This window comes from Eurytemora carolleeae, unplaced genomic scaffold (assembly GCF_000591075.1).
Source record: "Eurytemora carolleeae unplaced genomic scaffold, Eaff_2.0 scaffold756, whole genome shotgun sequence".
NCBI classification, from domain to species: domain Eukaryota; kingdom Metazoa; phylum Arthropoda; class Copepoda; order Calanoida; family Temoridae; genus Eurytemora; species Eurytemora carolleeae.
In genome coordinates this window covers 12753-23550 of record NW_019396647.1, presented here as the reverse complement: position 1 = coordinate 23550, position 10798 = coordinate 12753, and positions in this window count along the sequence as shown.

Sequence of the window (10798 nt, the reverse complement as noted above, 5' to 3'; positions counted from 1 at the left end):
ATTCCAACCTCCCTAAATAAAAAGGATTTTTGAACGACTTCCTGTTCTCTGAGAGAATTGAATTCTGTGCACTTTGGATTAGATAATTCCAAACTCTTTCTTTTTCTTGATTTAATTAGTTTATCCTAACAAGGGACTGACAGAAGTAAACAAGCTAACTATCTAGAAGCTGACNCTATCTATCTAGCAGCAGACCTGATCAATCAACTATTCTAAATATATCTATCTAACTAACGAAGTCATAAACTGATTTTAAATCTAACTTAAACTAACTACTTAATGCTTTCTGACGAATTAGTAAACTAAATCTCTAACATTCTATATTTTTCTATTTATTCTGTTATCCAGGAGAATATTCTAAGCTTGGTTTTGAGATTCTAAGTTAAGACATGGTCCATGTTGATTTAGCTAAAATCATAAAATAGGATCAAGTGCGGTTAAGCGGCGGGAGTAACTATGAGTATCCCAGGGTTACCCTTGCTTAATTCTCAAGCTATTATATTATATATAGTTAAGTAGCGGTTGTTAACTAATTAACAGACCAAACAAACCAATTCCTAAGCATCTAAATAGTTCAAAATATGAAACTAACTAACTAATTCACCAAATATTTATTTAACTAGATATCATTTTTTAATTCATCTCGACATCTAGCTACTTGACCTAACAGCTGTCAGATATTAATTCATCTAGACATCTAGCTACATGACCTAACAGCTATCATTTTTTATGCATCTAGACATCATGCTACATGACATAACAGCTATCATTTTCTATTCATCTAGACATCATGCTACATGACATAACAGCTATCATTTTCTATTCATCTAGACATCTAGCTTCATGACCTAACAGCTATAATTTTTTATTCATCTAGACATCTAGCTACATGACCTAACAGCTATCAGATTTGAATTCATCTAGACATCTAGCTACATGACCTAACAGATTCAAAAAGCTAGGTAAATTAAAAGGTTTTGTATATCAATATTTGTTTGCACTCAACTATGGAGGTAAAGAAACTTTTAATTTTTTGGTTTTTTCCCATGCTCTAGTTTCGTAAACAATATTTTCATCTGTAAAAATATAAACTCACTCTTTTACCGGTAAAAAACAGTCGCTTCCATCTGCAAACTAGACATTATTGGCACGACTTTGTGACCTCGTAGAGAAGCATTTTTGTGAGATTATAAAGAAATTCAAAGCATGTTTGCTCTCCTTCAATGTTACATACAATCTCTTTAGTTACCAGGTGTTATTTATTTTATTTAAGGTGTTGTTACTCAATAGTTTGAAGTGGTTCGTGTGTTATTGTGCTAATCTTATATTTCCCAAATCAAATAATTCCCAAATTTTATTTTATTTTGTTAACAAACCTGAATTAATTGGCAGTATTGTAAATTGTTAATTAGAGATTTTTCACTTTTCATGGTTTTCAATACAATTTATTACTAATCTATAATTGAATATTGTACCATTATCTAGTAGTTTTATTAAACTGAGATGAATTTCCAATTCTTATTTATAGTTTTAAATTTATATAAGATTTTTTGGTTCAGGATTGTAATGTAACGTTGCATCCCTGGTTTCAGGATTGTAATGTAACGATGCCTCCCTGGTTTCAGGATTGTAATGTAAACGTTGCATCCCTGGTTTCAGAATGGTAATGTAACTTTGCATCCCTGGTTTCAGGATTGTAATGTAACGTTGCATTCCTGGTTTCAGAATGGTAATGTAAACGTTGCATCCCTGGTTTCAGGATTGTAATGTAACATTGACTCCCTGGTTTCAGGATTGTAATGTAACGTCGCAATCCAGGTTTCAGGATGGTAATGTAACGTTGCATCCCTGGTTTCAGGATTGTAATGTAAACGTTGCATCCCTGGTTTCAGGATTGTAATGTAACATTGACTCCCTGGTTTCAGGATTATAATGTAACATTGCATCCTTGTTTTCAGAATGGTAATGTAACGTTGTATCCCTTGTTTCAGGATGGAAATGTAACGTTGCATCCCTGGTTTCAGGATTTTTAAATTAATTTCTTACAAAACTTTGAAATTAAATGTTAATGGATGATAGTCACTTTTAAGAAAAGAAGAACTTCAAAGAAAGATTGATTTAAACTAAATTTCAAAGATATTTGTTACTTTCTTGCACCTTGATGAGGGGTGGAAAGCCAGCCTCAATAATTTCTAATTAATAATTTTTTTTTAAAGTGTCAAATCCTCAAAGATAAAACAATTTTTTAAGAAACGGGCCATGTTAGGGCATGAAATGAATATAAAATTTTTGCAAATTTTAAAAAAAAAAGTTTCAATTGAAAATTATAGTTTTCCAGTGTGATGTCTTTAAAAATGTTCACCTTTTTTACGCGCATTTTTAGATATTCCTGGTGTAGATTGCCGCAAATATAATTCCGAGTTTATAGAACTTTATTCTTTTTTGTTAATTTTAGTTAATTTTTTCGGGTGGTTCCATGGAAAAAATAATAGGCAGAGGTATGCCAAATATTTTGCTATTTATTTTATATTTTAAAGATTCCAACAAGATGTAATCATTGCAATACTTTAGTCTAACCATATTTGTTTTGCCCTAACGTGGCCAGATTTAAAAAATGGTTTTATCTTTAAGCATTAGAAACTTTAAAACACATAATAATCGATGGACGAGGATTTCGAGGTGGCTCGGACTAAAAATTGTTGTGGCTGGCCTTCACCCCCTCCTTTGATTACAGGTGGGAACTTTTTATCCCTTAGGATTGCAATAATCCGTTTCCTTTGTTATCCGAAGGATTAAGTTTTTTTCTCTTTGGATAAAAGATTCTAGAGACATTCTACAATAAAGAACCCATAAAAATTTTATTTCAGGGAAATTTGGTTTTCACGAAACAAACATTTTATATCTCCCAATTCAAAGTTTTCATTTTGGATATTAAGTTCTGGCGTATAGTAGAACACAATGATTACATTTTTTTAACGTTTTATCAAAATAAAACGCATTCTGCGGTAAACTTAAAATACCAATGATTCCAGGCCCGGATTATATATTTAAGATAGCTCACTCACACAGCTTATATTAACAGAAATTTAGAAAAAAAAACCATTTTCNCAGATATTCTTGCTGCAGAGGGGGATAGGGCACTCACTTTATATACAGGGCGAGTCAAAAAAAAGTGTGATTAGCGGCGTCTGGTGCAAAATTGCATATTTTTTGTGCAACTGCATGGTATTTTTTCAATATTTTTAGGAATTTTTTTTGGTACTCCAATGGCCCAAAAAAAGATCCACAATTTTTTTTCCCACAAAATCAAAAGTTCAAAAAAGCAAAAAAGTGTATAAATGTTATTTTTATCAAATTATAAGTTAATTTTCATTGATAATGTTATTTATTATGTTTAAAGGAACTTTTTTGTTAATGAAAATTAGAGTTTGATGCTCAGTTTCTTTGTAAACTACTTTTATAAAATATTTTGTAGAATCACGACTGAAAAGGAACATATAAAATCCCATAACTCTCTACTTTGTAAATGTATATTTAACGTATATGTTAGGAAATATTGCATACAATTATTAGAATGGGTTGAACAAAGAATAACTAGATCCTTCCCCCCCCCCACGCTCCTCAAACTATTTGCATTTATTCTTCATTCAAATATATAGTAGAATATGATCTAATATATGTATATTTATAGATATGCATAAGATTTAAATTCATCAAAAGTGTTGCAAAACCAAACCAAGAAAACTATAGAGAAGGGTATGTAGTATTTAACCAAAAAAACTTAGAGCAGGGTAGGCAGTATTTAACCAACGAAACTATAGAGAAGGGTAGGCAGTGTTTAACCAAGGAAACTATAGAGAAGGGTAGGCAGTGTTTAACCAAGGAAACTATAGAGAAGGGTAGGCAGTATTTAACCAAGGAAACTATAGAGCAGGGTATGGAGTATTTAACAAAGGCAACTATAGAGAAGGGTCTGCAGTATTTAACCAAGGCAACTATAGAGAAGGGTAGACAGTATTTATCAAAAAAAACTATAGAGAAGGGTATGGAGTATTTAACCATGGAAACTATAGAGAAGGGTATGGAGTATTTAACCCAAAAAACTATAGAGAAGGGTATAGAGTATTAACCATGGAAACTATAGAGAAGGGTAGGCAATATTTAACCAAGGAAACTATAGAGCAGGGTAGGCAGTACTTAACCAAGGAAACTATAAAGAAGGGTAGGCAGTATTTAACCAAGGAAACTATAGAGAAGGGTATGCAGTATTTAACCCAGGAAACTATAGAGCAGGGTAGGCAGTATTTAACCAAGGAAACTATAGAGAAAAATAATTTTATCTTTCTNTACGTTTGACGTAACAAACAAAATGCAATTCAAAAAAGTTAATATTATCTATAAATCCCAAATGTTTCTGTGCACAAACCGGGAAAATCAATTTTCTCTTAAACAAATAAATCGATTCAATGTACCATAAACTTTGTAAAGAATAAAATAAGAAAGATTAGAGAAAGAGCAAATACTTTAAAGGGAATGTCTTCGTAATTTCAAATGACACTCAATTTTAAGTATCAGGGTTTCTTGCAAAATAGAGAAATCGTTTCGCGAAAATTTCTCATCTAATTTTGACATTTTTCGCGAGATTGTCGCTTTTTTTTAATCATGAAATTCTGCATCGTTTTCGCTTCTTTTCGTAAAATTCTGATTTGCAAAACATGCGAAATGTTGGAAAAAAATTTGCGAATTACAAAAGAAAATTTTTGCGGAAGTTTTTGTTTACAACGGTATCATTAAAACATTTGCTTCGGCAAAAATGAAGAAAATACTCTTTTTTTATATTGTTTATCGATATGAAATTTTAAAAAATATGTCTTTTTAAACGATCACATCTTCTTTAATGCCAAAGATGACAGACAATCTAAATGGTACTGTTAGGAATTGGACATGCCCCTCTTCTAAATGGAGGGGCCCTAAAAGTCCCTTTTTTAAGATCTGATGATCTTTAATAAACTATTATGTGTTTATGAAGTTTAACTTCGTGATGTTCTGCTTATCATCCTACAGAAAACTCCTACATCTACAACCACCTAATCCTGCAAATAATTTAACTCTACAAAATTCTTTATGTTCAATCTACACTGAGATTTTAATGAAAAAACATGTTAAGTCCTGATTCTATATCTTTAAACTACGTTTGATTTCATGAATGGAATTTTATTTTATAAGGTGTACATATGTTTTATATATGCTAAAAAGTCTAGCCGATACTTTGAACATGTTGAAAGGCTCAAAAGTCAAGCCACTTTTTTTAAATAAGGAGCCTTATCTTTCAGAACACAATGGGTTAGTTGATCCCTTCTAACCTACTAACGCACTTCTCCTCTAGATTAAATGCAGGTATTAATACAGTGTATGATCCATGTGATCAATGTAAGAAAACTGTAACTTGAAAAGGATATTTAAAAGGACGCATACAAATCTAAAACTCATGTCTTAAGGGCTCAGTTCCATTTGCCATAATACTTTTGCCATAATTACACTTGCCATAATACTTTTGCCATAAGTAACACTTGCCATAAGTCACACTTACCATAAGTTACACTTGCTATAATGGTTACACTTTGCCATAATTACACTTGCTATAATTACTTTTGTCAAAATTTTCTAATTTCTAAAAAGCTATGAATCTGTCTTTTTTATTGCAAATGCGGGAAATTTTCCAATGAAAATTCTCAACTTTAGTTTTCTCATTGTTTTTAGCAGACTAGTTGACTCAAGTTCAGCTCCATATTTTCTCACAATGGAGGACCCTTTGGTGACCTTTGAGACCACAAGTAAGGGTAAACCAATGGGTCGAGACAGCAACAACTACACCTATGTAGCCAATGCCTCGTCTACAGAAGTGAAATATTGGAAATGTTCGGTTAAAATGTGCTCAGCTAGAATTCGAACCACAATTCGAACTGTCTCAGAGTTAGATTTGTATTTTGTATTTTATTTGTAATTAAAAAAAAGTATATACATATTTGTGTTTGTTAATTCTAACCAAATTTAACTTTAATTATGGCAGGTGTAATTATAGCAGGTGTAATTATGGCAAGTGTAACCATTATGGCAAGTGTAACCATTATAGCAAGTGTAACTTATGACAAGTGTAGTTTATGGCAAGTGCGTTACTTATGACAAATGTATTATGGCAAATGTAATTATGGCAAAAATATTTATGGCAAAAATATTATGGCAAATGAAACTGAGCCGTCTTAAGAAGCTCATTTTTAGTTCACGTACTCGAGACTGCCGTGCATTCTAAACGGACTAAACCTCCGACTGCTGTGCATTCTAAACGGACTAAACCTCCGGACTAATCAACATATATTTTAAGTGAATTTTCTACTTTTTAAGAATTAAATGTTTTTTTTTGTATAAAATTCACTTTTTCTACTCCCAGATGGAGCAAAAGAAAGGTCTAAAAAAGACGCGATTTTTTCACCTTTTCTGAATATTCAACCATCAAAAAACAAAAAAAATCAATATCTTATTACCAAATTAGATGATTTCCAAAATGGTGCCACATTTTAAAATTTCTAACAAATTGACAGCTATAACCGACCAATTTAGCAGAGAATGGTTTTAAAAGGTCAAAAATGGCGGGAAAAATAATAATATCAAAATGGCTGGGCCATTAAAATGATAAAATTTCGTATTTGCGCTAGTTTTACCCAAATTTACTTCCTAACAAATGTGTCGGACATCTGGGAATTTTTTTCATGGGCACCCTATAGGGTAGGGTGGAAGCTGGGTGAAAACGGTAAGGGAAAGTGGGAGAAAGGAGGCTTAGGGGGTGAAGGGTAGGGGGCAAGGCAACCATACATATTACATATCTAGGATAGAGTTCAAAACTTTGAATATAAGATTTTACATTAAGATTAGATATTCATCTTAATTTGGTTCAATACCTTTCCATTTCAGGTTCTAAAAAAGGAGGAAATGATCTATTCCAAAATCCTTCTTTTACACATATTCTTATATATATATATATACTAGGCTTTTAGGGTGCTTCGCGCCCATTCTCTATTTCAAATATTAATTGTGGCTTTATATCTGAACATCTTCTCTTTGTACAGTATAAAACAAAAACAAATAATGTTTGCGGGTTTCATAATATTTTTTTGCGCATTTTCAAAATTTTTCAAAAATAAAAAACTTTTAAACACAAATTTTTAAAATTTTGATCATTCATAAACCTTCCCTGGGGTCACGTGAGGTCCCACAAAAAATTTGGGCCCGATCGGTTCAGCCGTTTTGACGTTTATTGGATACAAACAAACAAACAGACACCCAGACAAGCCAAATTTATATATAGATATTGCACGTCTAACTAGCTCATAGCACGTGTTATAAAATTCTTCTTATACATATATTGCACGTCTAACTAACTCAGAGCATTATCTTTTAAAATCCTTTTTAAACATATATTGCACGTCTATCTAGCTCAGAGCAAGTTGTTTTAAAATCCTTCTTATGTGTATTGCACATCTAACTAGCTCAAGCAAGTTGTTTTAAAATCCTTCTTATACATATATTACACGTCAACTTAGCTCACAGTATGGTGTTTAAAAATCTTCTTATACTTATATTGCACGTCTAACTAGTTCAGAGTAAGTTGTTTTAAAATCCTTCTTATACATACATTGCACGTCGAACTAGCTCAGAGCAAAATGTTTTAAAAACCTTCTTATACACATATTGCACATCTAACTAGATCAGATCAAGTTATTTTAAAATTCTTCTTATACATATATTGCACGTCTAACTAACTCAGAGCAAGTTGTTTTAAAATCCTTCTTATACATATATTGCACGTCTTAACTAGCTCAGAGCAAAGTTGTTTTAAAATTCTTTACCCATTAAAAATACGCATTTACATAGAATTTTTAAATCCAATTCGCCGAATATATTTTTAAAAAATATATTTGCTTATTATATTGCCAAAATAATGTGAAATATTAATCTTCTCAAAGGGTTTATAAAACCTGGACAACGCAGGATGCTCTAGATAGTATGTATTGTATATATTAATGTAAATATGATTTCGTCAGGCTTTCATTATAATTTCTAATAAAAAATGTTTTCGCAACATATCTACATGTTTGACCGATTGAACATTTACTTTTCGTTTTTTCTCTTTAATACTTTTTGGTCGCCGGATTCAAACCAAGAATGCACGATCTCAAACAAAAATCTATTATTATATTGCCAATGACTACTGCTGTAGCTAGAAACAAGCGTGTTGTAATTTTAAAATGTACATGTATAAGGCTACAAAATCTATTAATATGTTGCCAATAACTACTGCTGTAGCTAGAAATAAGCGTGTTGTAATTTTAAAATGTACATATATAAGACTACAAAATCTATTAATATTTTGCCAATAACTACTGCTGTAACTAGAAATAAGCGTGTTGTAATTTTAAAATGTACATGTATAAGGTTACAAAATCTATTAATATTTTGCCAATGACTACTGCTGTAGCTAGAAACAAGGGTGTTGTAAACTTTTAATTTTAAAATGTACATGTATAAGGCTACAAAATGCAATGCTGGGACACTATAAAGTCAAGGTTGTCTAACATTTTGATTGATAACTTTCACAGTTGTTTCGCCATGGCAATTTCTCTTAATTCTAATTAACGAGGTTTTGTATATAGAGTGATGGTGTTCGCTACTCTTTACTAATTGTACAGGCCATGTACTTCACTTCCAAAGGTATATTAAAGTACTCGGTGATTTCTGAAAATATTTAAATGGAGAATTTATTTTTCATGTAACTATTAAAATCCTTTATCGTGTGCAGGATTCCACACAGGAAGACGTATATTTACAGTCTTTTACAGAGCAAAATTTCATCGTTTATAAACTGTTCTAAGAAAACTGAATATAATTCAAGATACAAAACCTCCCCATACACTTGTACTCCGAAAGCGTACTGCATATTTGATATTTATACCGTATGAATAGGCCATAATCTCTTAATATCCTTTAACAGTAAACTGTCCTAAGTGTACACTCATGCCAATACACACGGAGAGGTAGCTAAGATCCAGCCCCCCTGATTTAAATCTGAGGTTGATATATTGGCATGATAAACCCCTCAAACTTTCCAAACTGCACTTTATGCTTTTAACGAGAAACAAACTGATTCTAATTAACCCAACTATCTAACATCCCTAGCTGACATAATAAACCTCCTGACTGATTATTTAGTCTCATTAACCACATAAATTTGACTAGAATGATGATTTTACTAGAGGGATGATTTATATGGTGTACTGATCACTTTTTCCTTATATCCAATTTCATTTAATTATACTTAAGAGTCTATATATGTAAAGTTGTAATCTCTGTTTGTTTGTCCAATCATAACTCAGTAACCCCTTGACTGATTCGCCTCAAAATTTGATTGGGGAACTCGAGAGAGCCACGTTGATAGTCTTAGTTTAGTTTTGAGACTCTAGGTTCAGCTGGTCGACTTTTAAAGCGAAAATTTAGTTTCCTGGTAAATTGACCAAGTGTGGGTAAACAGCAAAAGGTGGGATTATCTATGAGTAACTTGGGCATGGTGCCGGGTTCCTAAGCTAGTATACTATATATGGGAATTTTCTTCCAAGTTCTACCCAGAAGTAATTTTGTATCGATATGTCATCCAATACAACTTCCGGTGTCCACTACTTTCTATTTCCGGTCCGATAGAATCTTGTAATCCCACACTGTAGCTATCATTATCGATCATGTTCTCAGATAACCGTTGTTAAGCGAAATAATATCGAAGCGTCATTTTTATGTTTTTCGAAATACAGTCGTCGGCGGTTATTTCAAAACAATAAAGACGACTTTTGATTTCAATTTTGATCTCTCACAAGCTTTTAGATAGCATAAGTCCGAATTTAATTAATTTAAGCCGCGTCTCAAATCCGTCAAAAACCAGTTTCACTTAAGCGCCGTATGAATCTTGAAACATTGAATGCAATTTTAAGTGGAACCAACCATATTTGAGCCGCGGCTAAAATTCTATTAATTCGGCCAATGGATACATATAAACATTGAAACAAAGAGATGTTCACAATGTATGTAAATTCATTACAGTATAACAGCAATTTTTTGTAATTCATCAACTATCATGTGATATAGATAACGACGTAAGAATTTAGAGCCAGGTGGGTTGTGTCCTGATTGACTTTGATAGCGGACAAGTTTGACCTGAATAGATACGTTTCGAGAACTTGTTATGGAGTAGGGCTTAACTTGGATTTCTCATGAGAAGTAACATATATACAGATTGTTTTGAGAGGATAAATTATAAAACTGACTTTCTTTAAGTGGAAAACGAGAAAAGGTAAAAATTCTATTAGAAATTATGCGCAAAGCGCCAAAGACAATTTTTTTCTTCATTGACAAAATTTGATAAAAGATGGTCCACAATCATGATCATGTTGGAGCCAAGTGAGGGGGGCGAAATATGTGGGGGGGGGCAAAACTCGGTTCGCCCCCCTCCCTAGAATTGCGCCACTGCACGTATCTGTTGGTATTATAGATTTGTTTAAAAAAATAAATATTAAAAAAAATACAAGATAAAACATCAAAATGGAAAGCAGGGTTGACTTTGAAGTTTGGAAGTGTCTCAACCGCATTTTTTTATCCTTACTTTCGTAGTCCTAGACGTGTACATTTTAGAACTGAAACCATCAAGGCGTACACATTATGGATCACTGCCCCCCGCCCCTCACTACTCCACATAGTT